The sequence below is a fragment of the Lepisosteus oculatus genome, chromosome 10 (genome assembly GCF_040954835.1).
Source record: "Lepisosteus oculatus isolate fLepOcu1 chromosome 10, fLepOcu1.hap2, whole genome shotgun sequence".
NCBI lineage: Eukaryota > Metazoa > Chordata > Actinopteri > Semionotiformes > Lepisosteidae > Lepisosteus > Lepisosteus oculatus.
Window position 1 is genome coordinate 20431270 of NC_090705.1, and position 22054 is coordinate 20453323.

Sequence of the window (22054 nt, forward strand, 5' to 3'; positions counted from 1 at the left end):
TTAAAAGGGACCCAGATGAGGCATGGAGCAAATGCTGTACAGTATGTTTTGAAGGCTTGCATTTGTGATCTTTATCATTGGGTGAATGAGTAATATTATGTTTCTATATTAATATGTATTTTATACTTCCAAGGGGAACATGAAGCTGTGAGAGATTTCTGAATGTATTTCCCAATAGATAAGATTGCAGCAACCTTTAATGATGTTAAATGCAGCAGACATAGCCCAGCACTGCACCGAACATTGTAGTGGAAGAACTTTCCGAATCCTTTTGGATTATACACTAAGTGTTCAGTATGACTTTGGCTTTGCAGACTGTAAAGGAAACAGCTGGGTGGTTTACCTTGGGGGAAGTCCAGCTGTTTCTGTGCACTGTCATTACAGAACAGCTGTTCTTGCACTGATGTTAAACCTTGGGGGCCATGACCACCATGATGGTTCCCATTTAAGCAAAAGCCTGAGGTTCACTAACCTGGTACTGAACCCATCACTTGAACCAAATGTAAAATTCAAAATTCAAAGTAATACAAAGTCTGAGTAATTATAGTACAACAGGTCTTATCCAAGAAAAAAGCATTTAATGCCTATTATAAAGAGAACTCACAGAAATCCATTTCAGAATTCAGAGAGGGACCCCAGACCCACATCTTCAGTTGTCATGTTTTGCAAAGCCTTCCAGAACCTTCCCAGAATAATAAGAAAAATATTTCAATTGTGAAAAAGTTGCATTATTTTCATGCACACCCAAACATAGTAAAACAAATAGCTAGTAATATTTAAACTAACAAGTGGTTGTTTTATAGTTTGTGTCCATATGTATTTGCATTAAGCATATCTGACTGATGGAAACAATACTACAAAAAAAACAGCTGACATTCTGACAGCTCACAAAATCTAAAATACTAATAGAATTATATAATGCATTCAATGAGATTTAACATTAAGAAATTGATTTAAGGTGCATGTAGTCTTGAAGTAAAAGAATGGACAAAAATGTTAAAGAAACCCAGGGCATTCTGTTAACCCCACATTGTTGGAAATCAACTTCAAATATTTCATTGAAACATTGTAATAATCTTTATAATGTAGTTTAATTATAAACAATCTTTATAAACTATCTCTCCCTTAACAAAACCTATTCATCTTAAACTTTTGATTGATGCATTACTGAATCTCTCTCTGCCTCTCTTTCAATTGTGTTTTTGCAAATTAGCATTAGTCTAGGAGAAGCTCATTTCTTAGCATCATCTTCTATGGTCTTTTAAAGTATGCTGCCTAACAAAAAAACAGGCTTTTCCAGGATACAGGTTTGTGTGCTTAAATGTTATCTCTTACGTCCACACCAGATTGGACTGTGTGTGAAACAATAATACCATTTTCTTCAAAGCAGTGCCAAAGGGAAATATACTATAGACCTTTCCAGTCATTTTGTTAAACACTTTTACTTAGAATGTCTGTTCAGTGGAGTTCCTTGGAATCAGACATTTTATTTTTATAGTAAAATGTGTATATATCTAAATATCAGAACTAGGGTAAAGTGTTGGGAGAACATATCTGTACAACATAAAGCAAACATTTTTGTGTAAAAATTTCACATACATATTTTTAGATACATTAAAAAGATTGACATTGACTTTTAGTTTGAAGTCTACTACATTATTCTTTGTAAATGTCTACTCCTGTTAGTTTTCTTGTAAATTGCCAAAGTATTGGAGTTTCTGAATCTGCTCTTGACTGTATTACTGTAACTCATAGCACAGTATGCAGACTTCTTGCATTTACAGTACATTGACATATGGTAGATTTTCTGAAGAACATATGGTATTATGAAATTCTCGGCTTGTAGCTATAAGCTTGTAGACATCTCTTAAGTGGATTAAACAAATAAGCTTGTTTCAAAGATTTTTGGAGCAGAAGGTGCTCTGTATAGGTTTTTTGACCATACTTTGGGAGATGTATAAAGTCTTAGAGATGACAAAAGCACCTGCCTATCTCTCTGTAATGATTTATATAGGTCAAACGTGTTTTTATGAGTTCATAACCATCACTTTTTATAAGAATATTAAACCAGCCTTCCCGTTTTACTTGATATTTAATTCTTAATGTCATGAAATCCAATCTAAGACACCTTCACTACAGGTAGTCTCTGAGAGAAGATTATGTTACGTAAACCAGCACCAGGGACTCATGACCATCACCATGAAACTTTTAAACTATTAGTCACTTGTCAGTAACCAGTATAATGACTTTTATTGGACACATTCTACTATGATATAGAATGTTCATGCCAAGATAATTTTTATGTACAACATTGTATGTCTTGGGATCTTGTCATTTTTAGAACTTGGAATAATGTAAGAAAAATTAAAAACAAAAAATGCCCAAACAACCCTGTTGAATGATGTTTCTCTATCTGAGGAAATAATTCAACTTCTGCACACACTTGAAGATCAGCAGCTTAACATATATAAACTGGGTCATTTCATAAAACAGATTAGTTTCCATACAGCTCTGAAAGAGGCAGTATAATTTGTAATATTCTACAACATAATTTATTTCATGAACACATTGAGTTATTTTGCTTTTAAACACCTTGAGCATTTGTTTGTTATCGTATTGAATTTTAAAGTGCGAATGATATTTTGTTCTCATCTGTTATACCTGGTTAAACATCAAATTTTACTGCAGTTGTGAAAAATGGGCTGGATAGATAAAGGCATCTGTCTCTAGTTCTTCTGGTTTTCATTTTTGAATGTAGATTGTGCTTTTTGCCTTTTATAATGTGATTCTTTTTTCACTATTTGTCTTTTATTTCAAGATTTGTAAAAATTACATCCATTGGATGTGGACTTTATTAAATACAGTTATGGCAATAAAAAAAACCAAATGCATTCAAGTGCCCAAGTGCACAAGAAAGTTGGTAGAACATATTCATTTCATAATGTAAAATGTAATCTTTCTTGTAGAATATCTTAAATTTTAGCATTGAATTTCTTTAACATACAAGTATAATTAATCTTACAATTCTTTTATTAATTTACATATTAAAGAAACAAAAACTATTTTGAGCACATATGCACTGAGTTTATAGAAAACAATCCCAAAACCAGTTCTGAATAAAAATAGCTTAAATTTGTGCATGAAGTGTGATTCATCTTCTCTTTTGAAAAGCATGCATTTTCAAATACACCTAGTAAAACGAACACATTCCTCAGCCCTTTGTGGATATAGAGATCTTTATTTTGAAGTATCCCTTAGACATATTTAAAATGTGTTCCCTCCTTTGATCTTCTTTAATAATCAAAGAGTCCCCAATATGTTAGTACATCTAGAGTATCCATTCCTTTATTTTAATCAGAATCTTCTATGGTTCTCCGACTCTTTTTAAACATTGGCCTTTTTAGGTGCATATTAAAAGGCTTACATAGAATGTTTTTCCTAATTTAGGATGGAACACTGAAAAATGTTTGCTTTAATGTTTGTTGCTTTTAGAGCTACACATGCAGTATAATACAACATTTTTATATTTAAAAAAAATCATCTTTACAGTGTAACGGCAAGGCTTATTAAAATACAGGAATTAAGTTTGCTGCTCCCTTGCAAGTCCCTCTCTCCTTCATCTCAGTGGTGCTTGATACAGAGAGGCCATTCCAATTGGTTCACAATTAAGGTGTTTTTCTAGTCGATAGATTGTCCAGATAAGGAACATCTCCCAATGCTGAGATTCTCCAATAACCCTAATAAATGGTCATCTCTGGCACCTTACTGTCTAGGAGAGTCTCATCCCAAGTTGTTTACAAAAGTTACTTAAGAGAACTGTTAACTACTACATTAAAAACAGTGCTGCACCAGTAAAATGAAGAAACAGATGCTGAAGGAAAAAAAGAAGAAATTAAAAGAGTAATGACCCATTAAGATGCTTTGCATTTTATAAAATGGAACAGTACAAACAGAATGTAAAGAAGTTAATGGGGTCTAGCATTTTAGAATTGTAATGGTAGATTTAACCCCAAGGTCAGAGTGCATGGTTACTCATCCTCCACCTAGATCAGCCAATCAGGAACATTTAGGGAAGGATAACCCCACGTGGGTCTTGGATGCCCACGAAATCTTCAACCAATGAATGACCTTAGTTCTTCCAGGTAAAACAAGCAGCACAGAGTTCCTCAGAGCGCCTCCTGGACATTCTCTACTCAGCGCCTCCAGGAAATTCTCTGACTGAGCTCGGACCACCACGTAACGGCCAGTGTGTCCTAGTGCAGGACTTTCCTTTGTTCTAAGAGTCGAGAACGGAGGTCGCCAGCGCGTAACCAAAGGATCCACCCAAGGTTAGCCCAGCAGCAAGCCTCGTGAACCCATAGTGAAAGCTCACCTGATCAACAAGTGAACTATGGTCGGAACTGTGGACAGCTGAATATCAGTATTCAGAACTAGCACTTCATCAGGAATGAACCGGTCTTCTTCCTGTCTAAAAGAGTGTGACCTGCTTGGACCCGCAGTCACTTTTCTCCTGTGCACAAACTCTGCTAGAAAAGCCAGCACTAACTAGCAGGTCTTCAGAGAGCCTACTACTAGAGCATCGCAGCAGGAATCTCTCCCACCACGTCGCAAGCCACAACAGCACTGCCTGGCACCGAGCCAGAGAGCACCAATTGGACACAGCAACAAGCTTGCCACTGCTTCTCTGTGCCCGCTGGAGATTGGATGAATATTCAACGTTCTGCATTACAGCTTGAGAATTCAATTGTTACCTCAACACCAGTTGATATCAATTTAATTCCTATGAGTGATGTACTTGCTTTTGAGTACCTAGTGTAGAAGTTGTAATCCAAGTTCATTTATGAAACGGTCTAAATGAATGATATACTGAATGTATGTCCCTCTTGGTATTTGTAACTCTTTGTGACTGAATATATACCTTTTGTATTCTGCTAACCCACACGATAAGATCTGTTATGTTTATACACACATTTTATGTAGTAATAAATGTATTCTCTTGTATTAGTACCCGTGTGTGTGCATTGTTTGAGTTTAATCAACCCGCAAGGTTGATTCTAATAGCCATCAAATAATCATTTTGTGACTTACTGCTACAATTAATAATTGTCCCAGTAAATGCAAAAACCCCTACATTTATTGGTGCCGCGTGAGAGGAAGCCTACAACAGTCAAAGGGACTGTAGTTTCTCAGCTGAAATGTACCTCCTCAGGCAAGTATGGAGTCCTCCTGTAAAGTCATCTCCTGTAAAGTTATCTGAAGATAATTGGAAGGGAGTACAGTAAATTATTTAAAGGTGCAAGGGGCAGGGGCAGAAAAATACAATGGGAAAAGTTGGTGCCTATGTTTGACACAACGCTATTAGCATATAAGTCTTCTTTAGCATCATATAATTTAGAGCGAAGAAACACTGTGACTGTGACCTCTTGCCATTACTAATACAACATCTTTTAACAGAATGATTCAACCTGATCTTACTTTTAATGACAATCTTAGACAGAAATGTCAGACAGACCAGGAAATAGGAATGTAAATGCCAGTGCAGAGCTAACTATATGTCACACCCACACTCTCCTTTGCAAACGCCATTCCATTCCTGTCACATCCCACACTCTCCCTCGCAAACGCCGTTGCATTCCCAAACCCACTGTTTCCTAATTGAACCCATCACATTCCCACATGCACCAGATTCCACAAATTCTCACTCCCAAACCAATTATCCTACCACATCCCTTTCCTTTTCAGTATTTAAGGTTCCCTCTCACACCAACCTTTGCTCACTATTGAGAAGCCTCTTGTAGTATTCTCCAGTGCGTGTTTCCAAGCCTTTTGACTGATCTCCCATTACTAACTCTTTGCTCCTGCCTTTTGACCACACATTTTGGATTTTGTCTTTTGGATTGTCTTTCGGATATCTCTCGTTATTGGACCCTTTGCCTCCCATATCGACCAAGCCTCTGTATCTCGTCTTTTGGATTTTCCCTTTGCTTCTAAGGGACTCACAGTTACACACACGGAGCCTCCTATTCTACCTATTGGTTCCCTGACACTATACCTGTTCTTGTAATTGTCATGCCAAAATGAACAGTGTGAGCACAGATCTATCCACAACCCATGTACTGCAGGACCCCTCAGTGTGATAATACTGACATGTATTCTCAAAACCGATGAGAATACAGAAGTGGAAAATGTATTTAAGACAAAGAGACATTATAAGAATTGTGTGGACGGTGAGGATTCTAATTGAGTCAGTAGCACCTTTAGTATATCAAATATACTTTATATAGTTGGAATTTACTCTGGTGTACTTAGTGCTGCAAGAATATTCTACATATACAGTACCATACACAAACAAGACTAATACTGTAGATATCATTAAGACAGTACACATCTAGAAATTGTTTTAGGTAATGTTGAGCCTGAAACAATATTCAAGCCTATAGAAATTAATTCAGGCAGTCCTAAATCCTAAATCTCATTCTCATTGAACTACTACAATGAGCTGTAATTAGGAGCTTGTTTTTTTTTGCATATGTTTATCACAACACGTGATATATGCAGGTTTATAAATATTACACAGATCCAGTCATTGTTTATCAAGTACACATATAGGTCTGTATGGGGTGATTTTTAAAGGCTCAGATAAATGCAAAAATGCATTTCCACACACTCAGCAATGGTGTCTGGTGTCCAAAGTTACAGTCTAAATAAAAAAGTCCACCTCATGTTTCTCTTTTTGTTTTAAATTATGTGAGTTCCTTCACAAGGACTTTCTCAAGATCAGTCTGTCGGTTGAAATGTCAATATTATTTTAAAACATTTTTGGAGGTACATGTGTAACTGTAAATGTGGGTGCAAATTCTAAATCAGCAGTTGTTTTTTAGCACTGCAAAACAGCCATACAACAGAGCATTTGTGGACTTAACTGGTTATTCCCAGTAACAGATGGTTTCACCTCAAACAAACAATACATGTACAGTATACACTGGCAATATTTACCTACAGCATTGTGTCTTCCAGACTTGTATGTTTTAATGTTTCCTTGATGTGATATACAGAATAAAAAATAAAGGTTACTGACAGATACACAAACAGAAGAAATTTGCAACAAATGTTTATTCCATTCCATCAATCATCCCTAGATTTATTTCAGTGCTTTGCATTTCCTTAATCACTTGAACTTTACAGTAAATGACATGTTCTGCATCAGATATAGCAAACAAAAATTAGAACTTGGAATGTAGGCAGAAATGTCTAGGTCTGCCAGATGAGCCACTCAGCTATAGTTGGAGTGGAAAAAATCTAATGGTCTTAGTTTGGTTTTACTCAACAAACTAATGGTTTATATCAACAATGCTATTAGAAATTGAGACATTTTTTATGATTGATAAACCTTTAACAAAAATCATTTTACAAAAAGTTACATTGAAGTAAGATAAAAAAAGTCTAAAGACTAACAAATTCCCAAATGTCTACTGTCAATAAAAAGAAGGAAAATAAAGTTTTTTTTTCAGCAAAACTACACTATCAAACATACTCTTTTAGGGTGCATCAAGTAATCAGGTTATCTTATTAAACAGTGTATTCTCCTTTGATTTAAGCAGAGTCAAGAATGATCTCCTCCTGAATCACCCATTGATCAAAACAGACATGTTAATATGGTGTGGTGGGTTCTACACATACCTTACGGAAAAGAGGTGCGATCATTAAAATGAAGATATAAATGAGCCTGACAGTTTCTCTTTCAAAATGTTGCAAGAGGAATTTATAATAAAATATTCATGTTCTCTGTTCTGTTTCTCTGATGTTGCTATCTGGACTCCCTCCTCCTGCAGTCTGGTGAAGGAAAATGATTCTGACAGAACCTGATCCCCAGACACTTGGTGGTGATGTGAGTGTGAGGTAAAGAACCAGCAAAAGAGTTGGGATTCTGAGCATTTCCTTTAAAGAGGATATTCTGGCAAAGCTACTGACAAATAGAGAGCATGTAATTACATTTATATACTGAAAGGCTTTTCATCTCAAAGTATCCCAAAATGCTTCACATATTGAAGGGGACTTGCAGCGGTGAAGCACAGAGGCCATTCTTCCACTGCATAGCAGATCGGGTGGAAAAGTGAGAAATTAATTCACTTATTGAATTAAGGTGACATTTAGAGAGGTTGGATTGGTAATTTAGAAAGGACAACAGTGTAATAGGATCTTTAAAGACCAGAAGTAGTCAGAAACTCATTTTAAATGAATCTCAGCAATGTGATGTTCCAACTTACTGTTCCCTAAACTTTTTATATCTACTGCATATCAGAAACATGCTGAAAAATTACATAAGAGTCCAAACTGTTTTAAATCTACTGTATAAGGTTGACAGTTTTGGTTCTGAAAAAAGTGATCTTGTGTGTTCCCTGCCTTGAACACAGTCATTATGTTTATGATTCCAAAGGATATAATATATATATATACTGTAGTGTCCTATAAAATAGACAGCAAAGTCAAAGTTTATAATTTAAATTTAAGGTCAAGTAATGTGTATTTTTTAACATGTAATCAATACAAATTGTACTGTATATAAAAAATCATGTACATTTTATTTTGGGTGATTCCACACATACAATCAGATGTGACTCTGGCTCTATTCTTGACACTCAGAAGACCCCCTTGGAGAGACGATCTGTAAGAGTTGCTGATCAGCAGGTGCGTGGGATGTACAGTATGGTAAATGTTAACAAATGAATATAATAAGGTGTTAAAGTTAGAAGAGTGTCTGTTACAGAGTTGGATAACAGGTTATTTTGAGAATGTTTGCAAGAGTGTGATGAATATTTCAGGGAGTTCAAAAATTGTTTCTACAACTAGATGTCTAGGGAATCCTGGAGAAGAGAAGCAAGGTGTGATGAAGTGTGTTTGAGACGTAATGATGTTAAATAATAGAACATAACAGGAACATTGCATAATTTACTGTAGTCTATGGTTTGGATTTGAATGATGAATTCCTGAGACTGGCACTGTTTCTACACAAATAAAGCCATCCTCATTCAACTCTTAAGGAAAGTTTAACAAGTAGTGTTGATAAACTATTTTTTGTATACTGAGATTCTTCCACATTTTCTGTTTCTATTATAGTACAGTACATCATAGTCACAAGCAAGTGAATCAGTCTTTGAAACAGATGCCTTCTCAAGTCCAATACCTTTTAAAATCAAAAGGTCTTAGCAAAAGAAATCTATGAGGTACCATCACTATAATATTTCAAGAAAATACCAGTGATTTTGATACCTATGACAAATTTCATTATATGAAATTCCCATTTAAAACCTCACGTTTCCACATACTAAGGAATTATTGGAACATACTTTTATATAAGACAGGTTTAGAAGAAAATGCGGATTGAACAGTGCATAAATTTAGAATATAATTTGAACAAACGCTGCTCCCAGTGAAAGGTGGTCAATTTTGAAAATCACTTCCTCCAGAATTTAAATTATATTACATATTTTGGCAACAAACATTTAAATTTGGTTTTAACTGAAGCAGAACTGTAATCAGTTAATTTAGTCTGAATTAAACAGAAATTACAATTGTGCCATTATTGTATTGTAAAAGATCTGGATCTTTTATATTTGTATAATAGATTATTTCGTTTTAAATGGTAGTATCCTCAGTATTTTAAGAGATGTTAATATGAGCTTATTTGTATGTGTACATAGAAGAGAATGGATAATATAAATTATTTAGGTATATTTCAATTATATATGTAGCGGCGAGGCTTAATAATAAGGCAGAATTAAGTGTTTCTGAGCTTCCCAAATGAGGCCCCATTTCTCTGTTCATCTCTGTGGTGCAGCCACAGAGAAACCATTCATGCAAGATGTTTTCTTTTGATAAGGACAGCTCCCAAAGGGGGATGCACTTAGCTAAGCCTGGCTATCATGATCAATGGTCATCCATTGGCGCCTATCTGTCTAGGGAGTGCCAGTTGGACATCTGGACTGCATTACTAAGTGTCAGGACTAAGTGACTCATATCTCACCTTGATCAACCAATCAGGGACTGGTAGGGCCGAGTAACCCACGTGGGACTCTGATGCCCATGGAACTTTCAGCCAATCAATGAGCTGAAGTTCCTCCAGGTAAGAACAGGCAACACAGAGAGCCTGAGAGATTCAGATTCAGATTCAACAATTTTAAAGGGAATTCAAAGGAGAATTCCAGGGCAGGACGGCCTAGGAGCAGAAGGCTCCCAAGGGCAGGACATTCTCGCAGAGCGCCTCCTGACCATCCTGAGACTCAGCCCGGACAACCACGGAATGGCCAGTGTGTCCGAGTGACAGAACTTTCCTTTGTTCTAAGAGTCTAGAGTGGAGGTTGCCAGAGAGTAACCAGCAGCAGGCCTCGTGAACAGGTCGGAACTGTGGACAGCTGAATTACTATTCAGAACTAGCTCTTCATCAGGAACGAACCGGTCCTCTTCCTGACTTGCTGGGACCCACAGTCATCTTTTCTCCTGTGCACAAACTTTGCTAGTTAAAGCCAACACTAACTAGCCGGTCAGTGAGCATCAGCAGCGCACCGTCGCAAGCCGCACAGCACAGCCTGGCACGGAGCCAGAGAGCGCGGATTGGACAGCAATAGCCTGCAACTGTTTCTTTGTGCCCGCAGGAGATCTGAATCCCCAAAGATTGGATGAGTATTCAACTTCAATGCATTACAGCTCGAGAATTCAATTGTTATCCAAACCAGTTGATATCAATTTAATTCCTAAGAGTTATGTACTTGTTTGAGTATCTAATGTAGAAGTTGTAACCAAGTTCACTTTACGAAACGGTCTTAATGAATGATATACTGAACGTATGTCCTCTTGATATGTGTAACTCTTTGTAACTGACCGAATATATATCTTTTGTATTCTGATAACCCTCTCGATAAGATCTGTTAGGTTTATATGCATATTCTATGTATTAATAAATGTATCCTCGTGTATTAGTACCTGTGTGTGCGCGTTCTTTGAGTTATGTCGCATGGTTGGATTCTAAAGCCATCAAAAGAATCAACTTTGTGATTTACTGCTACAATTAATAATTGTCTCAGTAAATGCCCAAACCCTACAGAACTGGTGCCTTCAGAGAGCCACTATGATTACATATTTGGCGTCCCTGAACTGGTTTTCCCTACATATATTATAATGATATGCAATTATAATAATTAATATATCGATTCATTATTTGTAATATTATCTATACATCTTTTAACCCCACTATCCATTACAGGGAGCTGGATCCTATATTGGCAAGCAATGGGTGCAAAACAGGATACACCAAGGAGGGACACCAGTCCTTTGCAGGACACACACAGAGGGCATACTGCATAAATTCCACATATTTAGCACCACAGGTCCAAAATTGAAACCTAGGACCCCAGCACTGCAAGACAGCAATACTAATCACTGTGTACCATGCTACACTTCTGTAAGACTATATATAAATCCTGCAATGTAGTAGCTGTAGATATAGTAGGAGAAATAATATGGAAATGTTTTATAGGTGTCACCTATCATATCCAGGGACTGTGGATGGAAATTAGCCTACAAGATAAATTGAATATGAAATGCATCTAGTGTCAAGCAGATAGCTCCTATGTTATTATTGAATGTGTCCCTGTCAAATAATAAAATAAAGTACTATAAAAATGGAACTAAAAACACTTCAGTACACCATGAAAGTTGCAAATCAAGTTCTGATAATAGAACTGACAGAAAAACAATATTGTGAACAGAATTCTTGCTCGATGAGATAGGAGGACTACATGTATTTAAAAATACATTTTTAAATAGAAAATCATAGATTTCAGAGAATAAATATTTAAGCTAAGATGATTGGGAAATTCAAGCAGCATAGCGGTGAAGTAGTTAGCATTGCTGTCTGGAAGTTCTGGGATCCCTGGTTCAATAGACTCCAGACCCCACCCCAATATATCTGGGGTGCTATTTTGTGGAGTTTTTATGTTCTCTCCATTTTTGCACGGGTTTCCTCCAGGAGCTCTGGTTTCTTCCCATAGTCCAAAAACATACTGATAGGTTAATTGGCTTCTAGGAAAACTGGCCCTGGTTTAGATGTATGTGCTTGTGTGTCTGCCCTGCAATGGACTGGCATTCCATCCAAGGAGTGTATCCTGCTTTTCACTCATTGCTTGCTGGGATAGGCTCCAGGTCACCCATGACTCTGAATTTAAAGAAGCTGTTAGAAAATGGATGGATAATTTTTGTTTTTAGATGTGTAGTGTCACACCTGCATTCACGTCTGCTTTCAGCCCACGGTTACCCCAGAAGACTGCAACATATCCCGGAGCGATTACATTTCTCTCACGGTCACCTGTACTTATGGTACACCCTTCCTCCTATTGCCCATCTAGGCACCCAGCCTTCCAATTAATCAAACCTGGATTTCCCTAAATACCACTGGACAGCTGCTCTGTCACTAAGCTTGCTGAGCCAGTTCAACACTCAGGTTGGCTGCTACAGACATGCTAACCAACAAACCTAACACCCCAAGAAACCCTGGGACCTCAACTCCAAGACCTAAACCTGTCTGCATCCCATGTGGCTGGCACTTTTTTCCAGTGACACCTTTCCCTGCCTGTTCCTGTCTGCCTCCAGTTCCTCTCTGTCTTCTCCTGGTCATCCATTCCGAGTTTCTCCTTGGCTGACTCCGCCAGCCACCGAAAATCACCAGGTTCCTGCAATTGGATTCCCTGCCTGTCTGTGAGACGTGGCTTCCAGCAACAACAAGCCTTGTTACAACATATAGAACCTAAAAACAGTATGCTCCTTTCCTCAAGTGCAGCAAATACATGCATGCCAAGCAGCCTCTCATACTGTAACTTTGATCAACTAAATGTTTGCAGATAAACATGGAGATCAGGGCTCATTCTGTCCTGAGCCTATTCCAGAAGATAATTTCAGTCACTCCTTAGGACATGTTAAATGCTGAATTCACCTGGTGGACTATCTTTCCAGTGTAGAAGAACTGTTACAGTATGTGTCTGGGGCATGGCCCTGCATGACCTTGAAGATAGATTTACCCATGAAACACAATCATATTAATGGTAGGGGCAGAACCACACTTCCCACAGAGGCATTGAATTATTCAGTAAATTTCTGAACAACTTTAAGAGGTGTAGGTAGTGGTCTTGTAGCTTTTACAGCCTGCAAACCATTGAGGTTACCAGCATTTGCCAGGTCTGCTTTTGCTATTCACAATAAACAGTACAGTGGCTCTTGTGAAGTCCCCATTGTTATTTTTATTAACATTCCTAATAATAGAAAAACAAACCTCACAGTTTTCAAGAGGTATGGGATACCTCTTTCTGAAAATTCATGTAATTCCTTAGAAAATATATATATATTTTTACATATTTTACAAAAGTGGCTGATTAAGAACCTAAGTCATTTTAAGTCTTTGTTAGCTAATCCATTCAAACAAAATAAAGTAATAGTAGGACCAGGATTTTTTATTAACTTTAATTTACTGAATTGCAATTGGTGTACAATTTGTTAATGCCTATGAATTAATAAAATACACAATGTCTTGATCTAAACATAATCTGCTTACATTGAATATTTAAGAATGCTGACAAATTCAGCAGCTTCAGGTTTGTGTTTCTACTTAATCGCCCTTACCTTATTGGTAGAAACATAATATTTCAATATATTTCAAAGGTTGAAGAGAAACAATGTGAAAGTGAATATGATATTTTTAAACATTTACCAATATGGGATCCTATTAGACTGAACTAGCAACTCACAAAATGCAGTCTAACCACACTGAAACTCCTTAAAGAGAATTGCCCTGGTGCCTTTTTGTGCACAATCAATACTAACTCAGGGATTTGAAAAAGTGTTAATAGTACCACACCCCTCTCTACCTTCACCACAAGGTAACCAAATAATATACTGTATGTACATTTGTGAATTGCTGAGCTGTTAGATATGAGAAACAAGACGGATAGTTACCTGTAATTACTGATTTCTGCCATCAGCCAATTGGAAAAGGAAGACTGTTAGCATTTGTTGTCCTGAGAGAATAGCTAAATCCTTTTATAATAACTACTCAAGGACATGTACAATCAGAATTGGAGTTATTGCTCTTGGGAATCGATGGCAATGGCTTGTAATAACACAAAAGATGGTTTGAAGAAGAGCAATAAACTTAACAGAACCTTATGGAAACACATTCTTCTCTGTACCAAAGATAGAAATCTATTTCAAGCATAAGTAAAATTCCAAGGACATAACCAGAAAAGTTTCTTGAAACATTGCCTTTAGTTTTTTTTCCCCAAAGAAATTGTCAAACATGAAATATTGAAAGTGCTTGTTTTCCATGATGAAAGAGCACTTCTCTTTCGACCGAATTTTGTATATTGTAGATATGTTACATTTAAGAATATGAAACTAGGAATTTCATGAATCCCTAAATATTTAACCAGGGATTTTACATATTTATGAGCATAATCTGTCTGACTCTGACTTATGACTGTCAAACAGCATTAAGGAGAAGAACTTATGGACCAGAAGCCAGTGTCTTCCATAAAAAGCATTAACCTCAGTAAAGGCCCAAATCAGGAAGCACCATTATTAAACACAAACTTGGAATTTCAATGGGTGTAACTGCAGTGTAACACACTCTGCATGGTTAGTTATGACAAGAACAATCCAGAGTAGAAAAGGATTGAGTAGCCTTGTCCTTGCTATCAATTTTAAAAGTTTAAAATGCTGAATTGGAAACACAGCAACTGAGAAGGCTATCATGAGATGGTTTCTATCACCAAGACGTGTTCCAAAAGTCCAATCCCTTATCCACTGTTAAACCTGTATATTGGATTTACTATGCATTGTGGGTTGCATAACAAGTTGGAGTACGGCAAGGTCCATAGCCCTGGGTTGCTATGTTGGCCTTGGAGGATTGTCAAAAGACCTGATTATATCTTGTTCATGTTAGAATTCCTGCAACAGCAGAATAAGCTATTCTTACATTCTCAACAGCAGTGAAGGAAGTTATGGGCTAAGGTACAAAGAGGTCTCCAATTGTCTTGGATTAGATAAGGAGCTTTAAAAACTACCCTATGGGAATAACAGAGAAGAACAATGCGATAGACCATTGCCCTACCCCACTGGGTGAGCTTGTTGTGAGTTTGCACTGAATGTAAACTCTAAGTCTCCCACATTCACTCAATTATTGTACTTTTTCTTCTCAAATTATAAAATCTTTCTGTAGCTACTGACACCTTGGTCACATCCGACCGGTCTGATTCTTGGATACACTGTACTGACAGAGAGAATATGTACAGTAGATGTGCTACCGCCACTCCCCCTTTTAGTATATACTGTCTGTAGGTTCCTTTTCTGTCTCACCTGCTGCTTGCTGCTCCTTCAGCTGCAGGTTGTTAATCGATTCATTTCAAGACAGCTGACATCTTCTCCCGGCTAACCTGCAACTTACACAGGTACATCAGACAACTTCACACGTTTGCATGTCCTCACATCCCTGTTGTCCAGCCCTGCCACATCTCGGGCACAATGCATCTCCACCCTCTTGAGGGATACCTGTCTGTGGACACCACCACTCCTCTCTCCCAGTGTACTGATGGCCAGTCATAAACTACCACCTCTGTGGCAGTGTCCTACGGATCATGGTCACACATAACCTGCTTCTCACACACTCCTGCACCTCAGTAGTGCAAGGTTGCTTAGACCTGCTGCCATCCCTCCACATGAGCCCAGAGAACATGTTCTCAAACACGTGCCACTCACAGCACGATCACACTGCATTCAGTGCAAGACGGGAGAGGGAGATTCTGCCTCCATCATATCACTACAGAGAATTGTTCTTCTTTCTCTCTCCATGGTCCACACAGTGGAGAGACTGCAGCCCCTGTCAGAGGGGTAGTAAGGCCATCAACTTTATACAGCTGAGGGCTCTTAAAGGAATACCAGCTGTAGCAGATTAGATCCTACACAGGACACCTTACTGCAGCTCCCATAGAACTCAAGTGGAAGAAAATCATCCCTGACCCTGATAGACTGTCAGAGACATATGAGATAATTCCTTGTGAAAGCATTGGTCTTATATTCATGTCATAATTAAATGTTAATCGGTTACATAACTAAGCATTAAAAAAGATGAGGTGTTCTTTTAAACTGCAGTGTACATCCTCTAATTTGCTGTTCTGAGTAATTTGTCTATGGGATAATATCATTGTCTCAGTGCTGTGAAGGGAACATAATATAATTGTACTATTGAAAGAAAATAAGGTGCGTCTGGATTATTAAACTCTTTATATTGCTCACCAGATGGTCCCCGTGTTCACAGGAATAATCCCATAGCTTTTATAACTTTGTCTCAGTGCATTTAATGCACTTCAATTAATTTAGATGAGATGTGATGGGAGTTAAAAAAAACTGGATTAAATGAGAATGGACAATTTATTTACTTTGATATATGTTTCACTCTTTATTGTGTTTCCCTTAGCCACTGCAGAGATTTATATTATCGATGAACCGCAAATACACAGGTGTTAATTTCCTAACATCTCCTCAGGCAATGGCAAATGTGCAAGTCTTTATACATATATTTAAAATACATATTACTACACTTGTGTTTTCATTTAGAAGCTAACAATATTTTCTCTATAATGATTGTCTCTGTTTGAAACTCCAGAAGTCTACTTCACCCTCGTGATCCCAAAGCGAACACCAGACATTTGAAACCTGCAAGGCACGTTCTTCTTTAAGGCTCATGCATAAAGCTCAATTGCTCAGGAATACAAAGTTAGCCTTATCCTGGAATTGGAGATACCATATAGCCTAGTTTTAAATTCACTCATCCCTACACCACAATTTCCCTCTGTAGTGCCAAGACACAAGAGTAAACCATCTGGAAAATTCACTTTAATCTTCTTTTCAATTGATCTTTCATGATCAATTACTGTAATATCAGCATTTTGTCCAACAGCATAATAATATTAATAGTCACAATAATGCTTTATTTAACAAAATAAGTCAGTTCAGAACAAATAACCATTCAAAGTGATCTGTAATACACATATTATTATTGCTTGCATACTGTAAGTAAAACATTATTCTGCCTGTTGTTCCAGTCCTTGTCAGGGGCATAACAAGAGATTTAATTTAATACTATAATGCCCTTCAAAATGACAAGGAAAACGGTTATTTTGTTAAGTTGAAACAGTTATTTTTGCTTTTTAACCAAACTATTTGCATATGCTCATTAGATAAATGTAGACAATGAAATATAATGAATTTATAAAATATGCATTTTATTTTTGGTCAAGGCCATGAACATATTCCAAACATTAAAAATTTCAAAAATGGCCTTTTTTTATTAACCTACAGTAGAAGTTAAACAACACATTCCAAACACTCAAACCAAAGCTGTTGCTTAATCACTCAACAAGCTTATTACCTAACAGCAAACACCTGGTCATGAAGAAGTACTAATCAGAAAATTATTCCAATTCCTTTTTCTCCTTCCAGATGAAGAGGTACATCGATACATCATTTTGTTTAATTAAATGTAGAACCAGATTGATTTTATTTAATGATGATGACGATGATGACGATGATGATGATTATTATTATTATTATAGTTTATAGTGCAAATCTAAATGTAAATTTCACTGTCCTAATATTTTTTGGATGGCACAACATTTCTTAAATTGTGAGATGGCTTAGAAATTACTAAAAATCAAAGAGTTAAAATGAGCCCAATATGATTTGTCATCATACAGAAAACCAAATATAAACTTTTAAAAGTTAAAGCATTATCTAATCAGATGCCTAGATATTTATAAACTGTGACTTTCTGCACATTTATCATACTTAAAGTAACTTAAAAATAGTGTATGATACCGTATATGACAAGTTCAAGTCTGAATGTCTGTTTCAAATAGAGTCAAGAAAAAAAACCATTCTTGTTCATTAAAGCTTTGGAATAAATATTTATTAGATTAAATGCAGAATGGGATCTAGCAAATACATCATAATTCTAAAAGAATAAATATAAAACACACATGGAAAACATTTTGCTGTTACCAAAAATGAAGCAAAGCATCTAATGCCCTTGGGACAGAATTCAAATTCTATGTCCAAACCATTGGCTATAGGACAATAATTAGTAATTTGAATTATATTAATATTACTTTCACTTTGAGTATGTTTATATGCAGTGAATCTCCTTAACCACATTTTTATTTTAGCTTTTTCTTGGTTTTGAGTTAAAATTAAGCAAAACAATTAACAATGCAACTGTGCACAAAAGTGTTTAGAAACAGTTAAAGTCATAGCATCCTTTTATTTCTTTGCAGAATAAAAATACATTTAGCTGAGAAGTTCTACTTTCAGACTTTCATAAATAACAAACAAAAACTTTTAAATTAGTCATAACAGTTTTGTAGATATGCACAAAGGAACATTTACTAACAACATAGATTATTTAGTCCAAAGGTTTGGTCCAGTTACATAGGCATTATACAATGCAGCTTAAATAATTTAAATTTGTCCTTATGAATTTAGGAACCAAGAATAATTATGACTGTTCATATTGTCTTCATATGTGCTTAACTGGAGCTACTGTAAGTGGCTTTAGAATTAGAATTTGTGTGGCTTTTAATGTCATCCATGCATCCATGTGTAATTAAATTCTACATACTGTACAGGATATGCTGAATATTGATCTATAACAGAATGGTGATCTGCTTTAATAAGTAGTACACGATACAGGGTTACTTTGTGAAATTAGTAGCTTGGCAGCAGATGAGATCAGATTAAACCCTAAATGTCCATCTCAAGAAGCAAGCACGAAGAATGCTGAAATTTGTAGCAGATAGAATGGGGGTGTTTTCTCATAATTAAAATGCTAAGGTTGAGTGCTTAAGGCCATCAAGTAAGGATTAAAGACATCATTTATGTGTCTTCACCCTGGCCTGTTCTCATCATGTACTGGAGTGGGGGAGGGTTCAGCTGTGTTGCTGATGAGAACAGGCTCTTCTGAGACATGCTCCCTCAGTCACTTGGTCACTAGTTATCAGGTGCTTAAACCTGCCGGTCTGTCTGAACATTTCCAGCAACTGTGCATTGAATTATGTCCAGCTTTTGGAATGAATCAGGCTTATAAGACACTGTTTAAGGCATATGTTATTCTCTTGACTTGATTTTCAAATTAGTATTTACATGTTCAAATAAATAATGTAACATGCATTATTTCAAAGGTACATTTGTTTTAAATATAATATTTGGAACTTGTAGACCTGTTGGTGTTCTGTTTAGTTTAAAAGATCTACTAATCTACTTTCAATATTTATAAATGGAAATATTTTTGCTAATTTAAGAAACGTTTTAAATCGAATTATTTATTTATATACATTACATTTATGTTTCTATTGAAAGTTTGAGGTGCAAGAAATAACCCCACAGTAGACTCTGCTAAATATAAAGGTACAGTACCAAACATCTCTTTCTCAATGTTTCTGACTTTGAATCCTTCCCTGTACCCCATAATTATCCTTGCAACAGCTCCTTAGTTTATGTCTCCTGGTGCTTTTCCAATGGACTTGTCTTTATGCCCCTGAGCATGACTATGGCTCCATTAGTGAACCAGGTTTAAAGCCAAATCACTATCAAAACTGGCCTTGCATTACATTCTTCAATAGCAGGGTTAGGCCAAAAGCCTAAAACATTTAAATTAGTTTGGAAATTCAGTGGAATATACTGTAGTACCTAATATACAGTACCATACTGTACATCATACAATGTGTTTTATGATTACAGTCCCACATATGACATTTTGGAATGGACTGTATGCCTTTGTTTTTACTGCAGTATGAATAGCTCTCAGTCAGACAAAATATGATTTTGAACTAGATAATGTTTGGTCAATTCTTAAATGGCAAAAATCAGCTGATAAAGTATTCCATTTCAGTATTTTCAGTATATTCAGTATTGTGATTTTTGTTAATTCGTGAAACATTGCTTAAGTTATATGCTCGATAAGGTGTCTTGTTTATTTTTTTTGTACCAAATTCAGACCAACTGCAGTAGTATCTTCAAAAGTGCTATGTAGACCAAAGCATCTACTGTATATATATAAATTCTTTGTTTGGGCAGTACGAGGTGAAGCCTAACTGTGGCAAGCCACCTGTATATGAAACACCTGCAAGAAAATAGTTCACCTGAGGGAATGTGGGTTGAATTGGAATGTTGATTTATATAAAAAAGGATGTATGATTTTTCCTATAGTCTCAAAGGATAAAACTGAGACTCATGCACATGTCCAAAAGCTAGAACAATTACACCAAGGACTTAACACATTAACATTTTCTTTACATTCGAGTAGGTAGCTGTAAACGGGTAAAGGTTTATTCTGTGCTGCAAGGTAAAGAAACACATCTTTTTGGCTGTGGAGCCTTCTTCAGGTGTGAGAGAGAAAGGGGAAGTACCAGAAAAATAAGGCAAAGTAGAATAAAAGACAAAGTAGTTAACAAGGGACTGGGAGCAGAGAGGAAATGGGTATAAAGCAGATGAGAATGAGTGTCTAAACTCAGGGAGAAAAGGAGGAGAGGTGTAGAAAGCCAAAAGATGCAAATGAATGAAGAAGATGAAGAGAGAATTTACAAGGAAATGAGTCTGTTGTGGAGAGAGGAGGGGGGAGGGGGGTGTGATCATGTTTAAGGATAATTGTGGTTTTGAATGTCTTTCTGCCATAGGGGTCCAGCAACCCTTCTGTGAGGACAAAGACGGAGAGATCAGAAAGATTGCGGCTCTCAGAAGTGAAATGGGGAACTATCGATCTGGAGAGATCTTTGATCCTCACAGCTCTGACATGATCTCTGAAATGGTCTGCCAGTCTTCTTCCTGTCTCCTCCTGTACAGTAAATGGCTGGGTATTTTCTGAATGAAATGTAGTAAATGAAGTTGCTAGAAGTACTGTACATAATGTCATCTGGGTGACACAGAATTGTCAAGAGGGGCCTTAAATGTGTTGGATACTGTATATGTACTTGCAGGTGATGCAGCAGATTCTGTGGCAGGGGAAAGGACCCGGTGTGCATGGGAGCTGTGGACAAGAAGGTTGCGCAGATTAAGTGGTTGACCATTTGAGATGATGGGGTGCTCAGGAAAGAGGGCTCCAGTGGAAGGATCATCTTGTAAGATGAGGAGGTTGTCACTGATGCTCCTGGGAATAGAATAGGGTGTAAGGGTGGTAGGGAAACACCAGTGGAATGTGGTTGTGAGTCCAGAACTTCCTATTTGGATCAATGATGTGAGGGATATTTTTGGTTCAGATTAGGCCTCTTTTGTTTGTGTGATCATTCCAACATTTGTACTGTACACATGACATAAACACATACTATTTTTAATCTGCCTAATTTTTTTTGTAAAAGAATAACAAAAAACATATTTCAAGGACAACCACCTTGGTCAAAAGCACACACTAAATATTAAATGGATAGCTACAGGTTCACTAGCAAGCAAACTACCACTTGGTTCTCATTTATATTAAGAATTGCATTTGTGTTCCAAAAGTGATTGGAGAGCAAGAGGAGGAGTGCAGTTCTAGCTTGGAAAGGCGTGAGGACCTGGGGACCTGGTTAAATAGCGTGTACAATGTGACACTCACGTGAAAATTAAGTATAAGGTAGTCGAACAGCACATTGTCAATTCAAAAGAGTGTATGCAATAAGGATGTTTGTGGACTGTGGCTTGCTCTTACAGATGATATAGGAACAGGGCACCATAGAGTCAAGGTTGGGAAGAGAGCGAAGGGCTTTGGCTGAAGTCTTGTAAGTTGACACACTGCAGACATAATTGGTAGCCACCTTGTCAGCTACTGCATTCAGTGACCAGCCAGGATGAGAACTGAGAAGTGGGAGACTTCATTCCCCCTACTCAATCAGTGCACGGAAAGGAAACTCTGTAAAAAAACACAAGCATACAATAGGCACCAATTACAGGGAGTAGAAAACAAGTCTGTAATTCTTCATAGTTTTTA

General features: G+C 36.9%; 1 protein-coding gene across 3 annotated transcripts in view; it reads right to left on the reverse strand.

The window, feature by feature from the left end:
- Nucleotides 1-589: 589 nt before the first annotated feature.
- tsnare1 (T-SNARE Domain Containing 1) overlaps nucleotides 590-22054 on the reverse strand; it is a 221091-nt gene continuing 199626 nt past the window's right edge. For 2 of the 3 annotated variants that reach the window (XM_015357115.2, XM_015357114.2), the window contains exon 12: nucleotides 17986-21976. The gene's annotated coding sequence lies outside the window, so the exon portion shown is untranslated. Of the gene's footprint in view, nucleotides 683-17985; nucleotides 21977-22054 lie in introns of those variants that run through there. The other variant, XM_069194987.1, reaches the window with a different exon arrangement.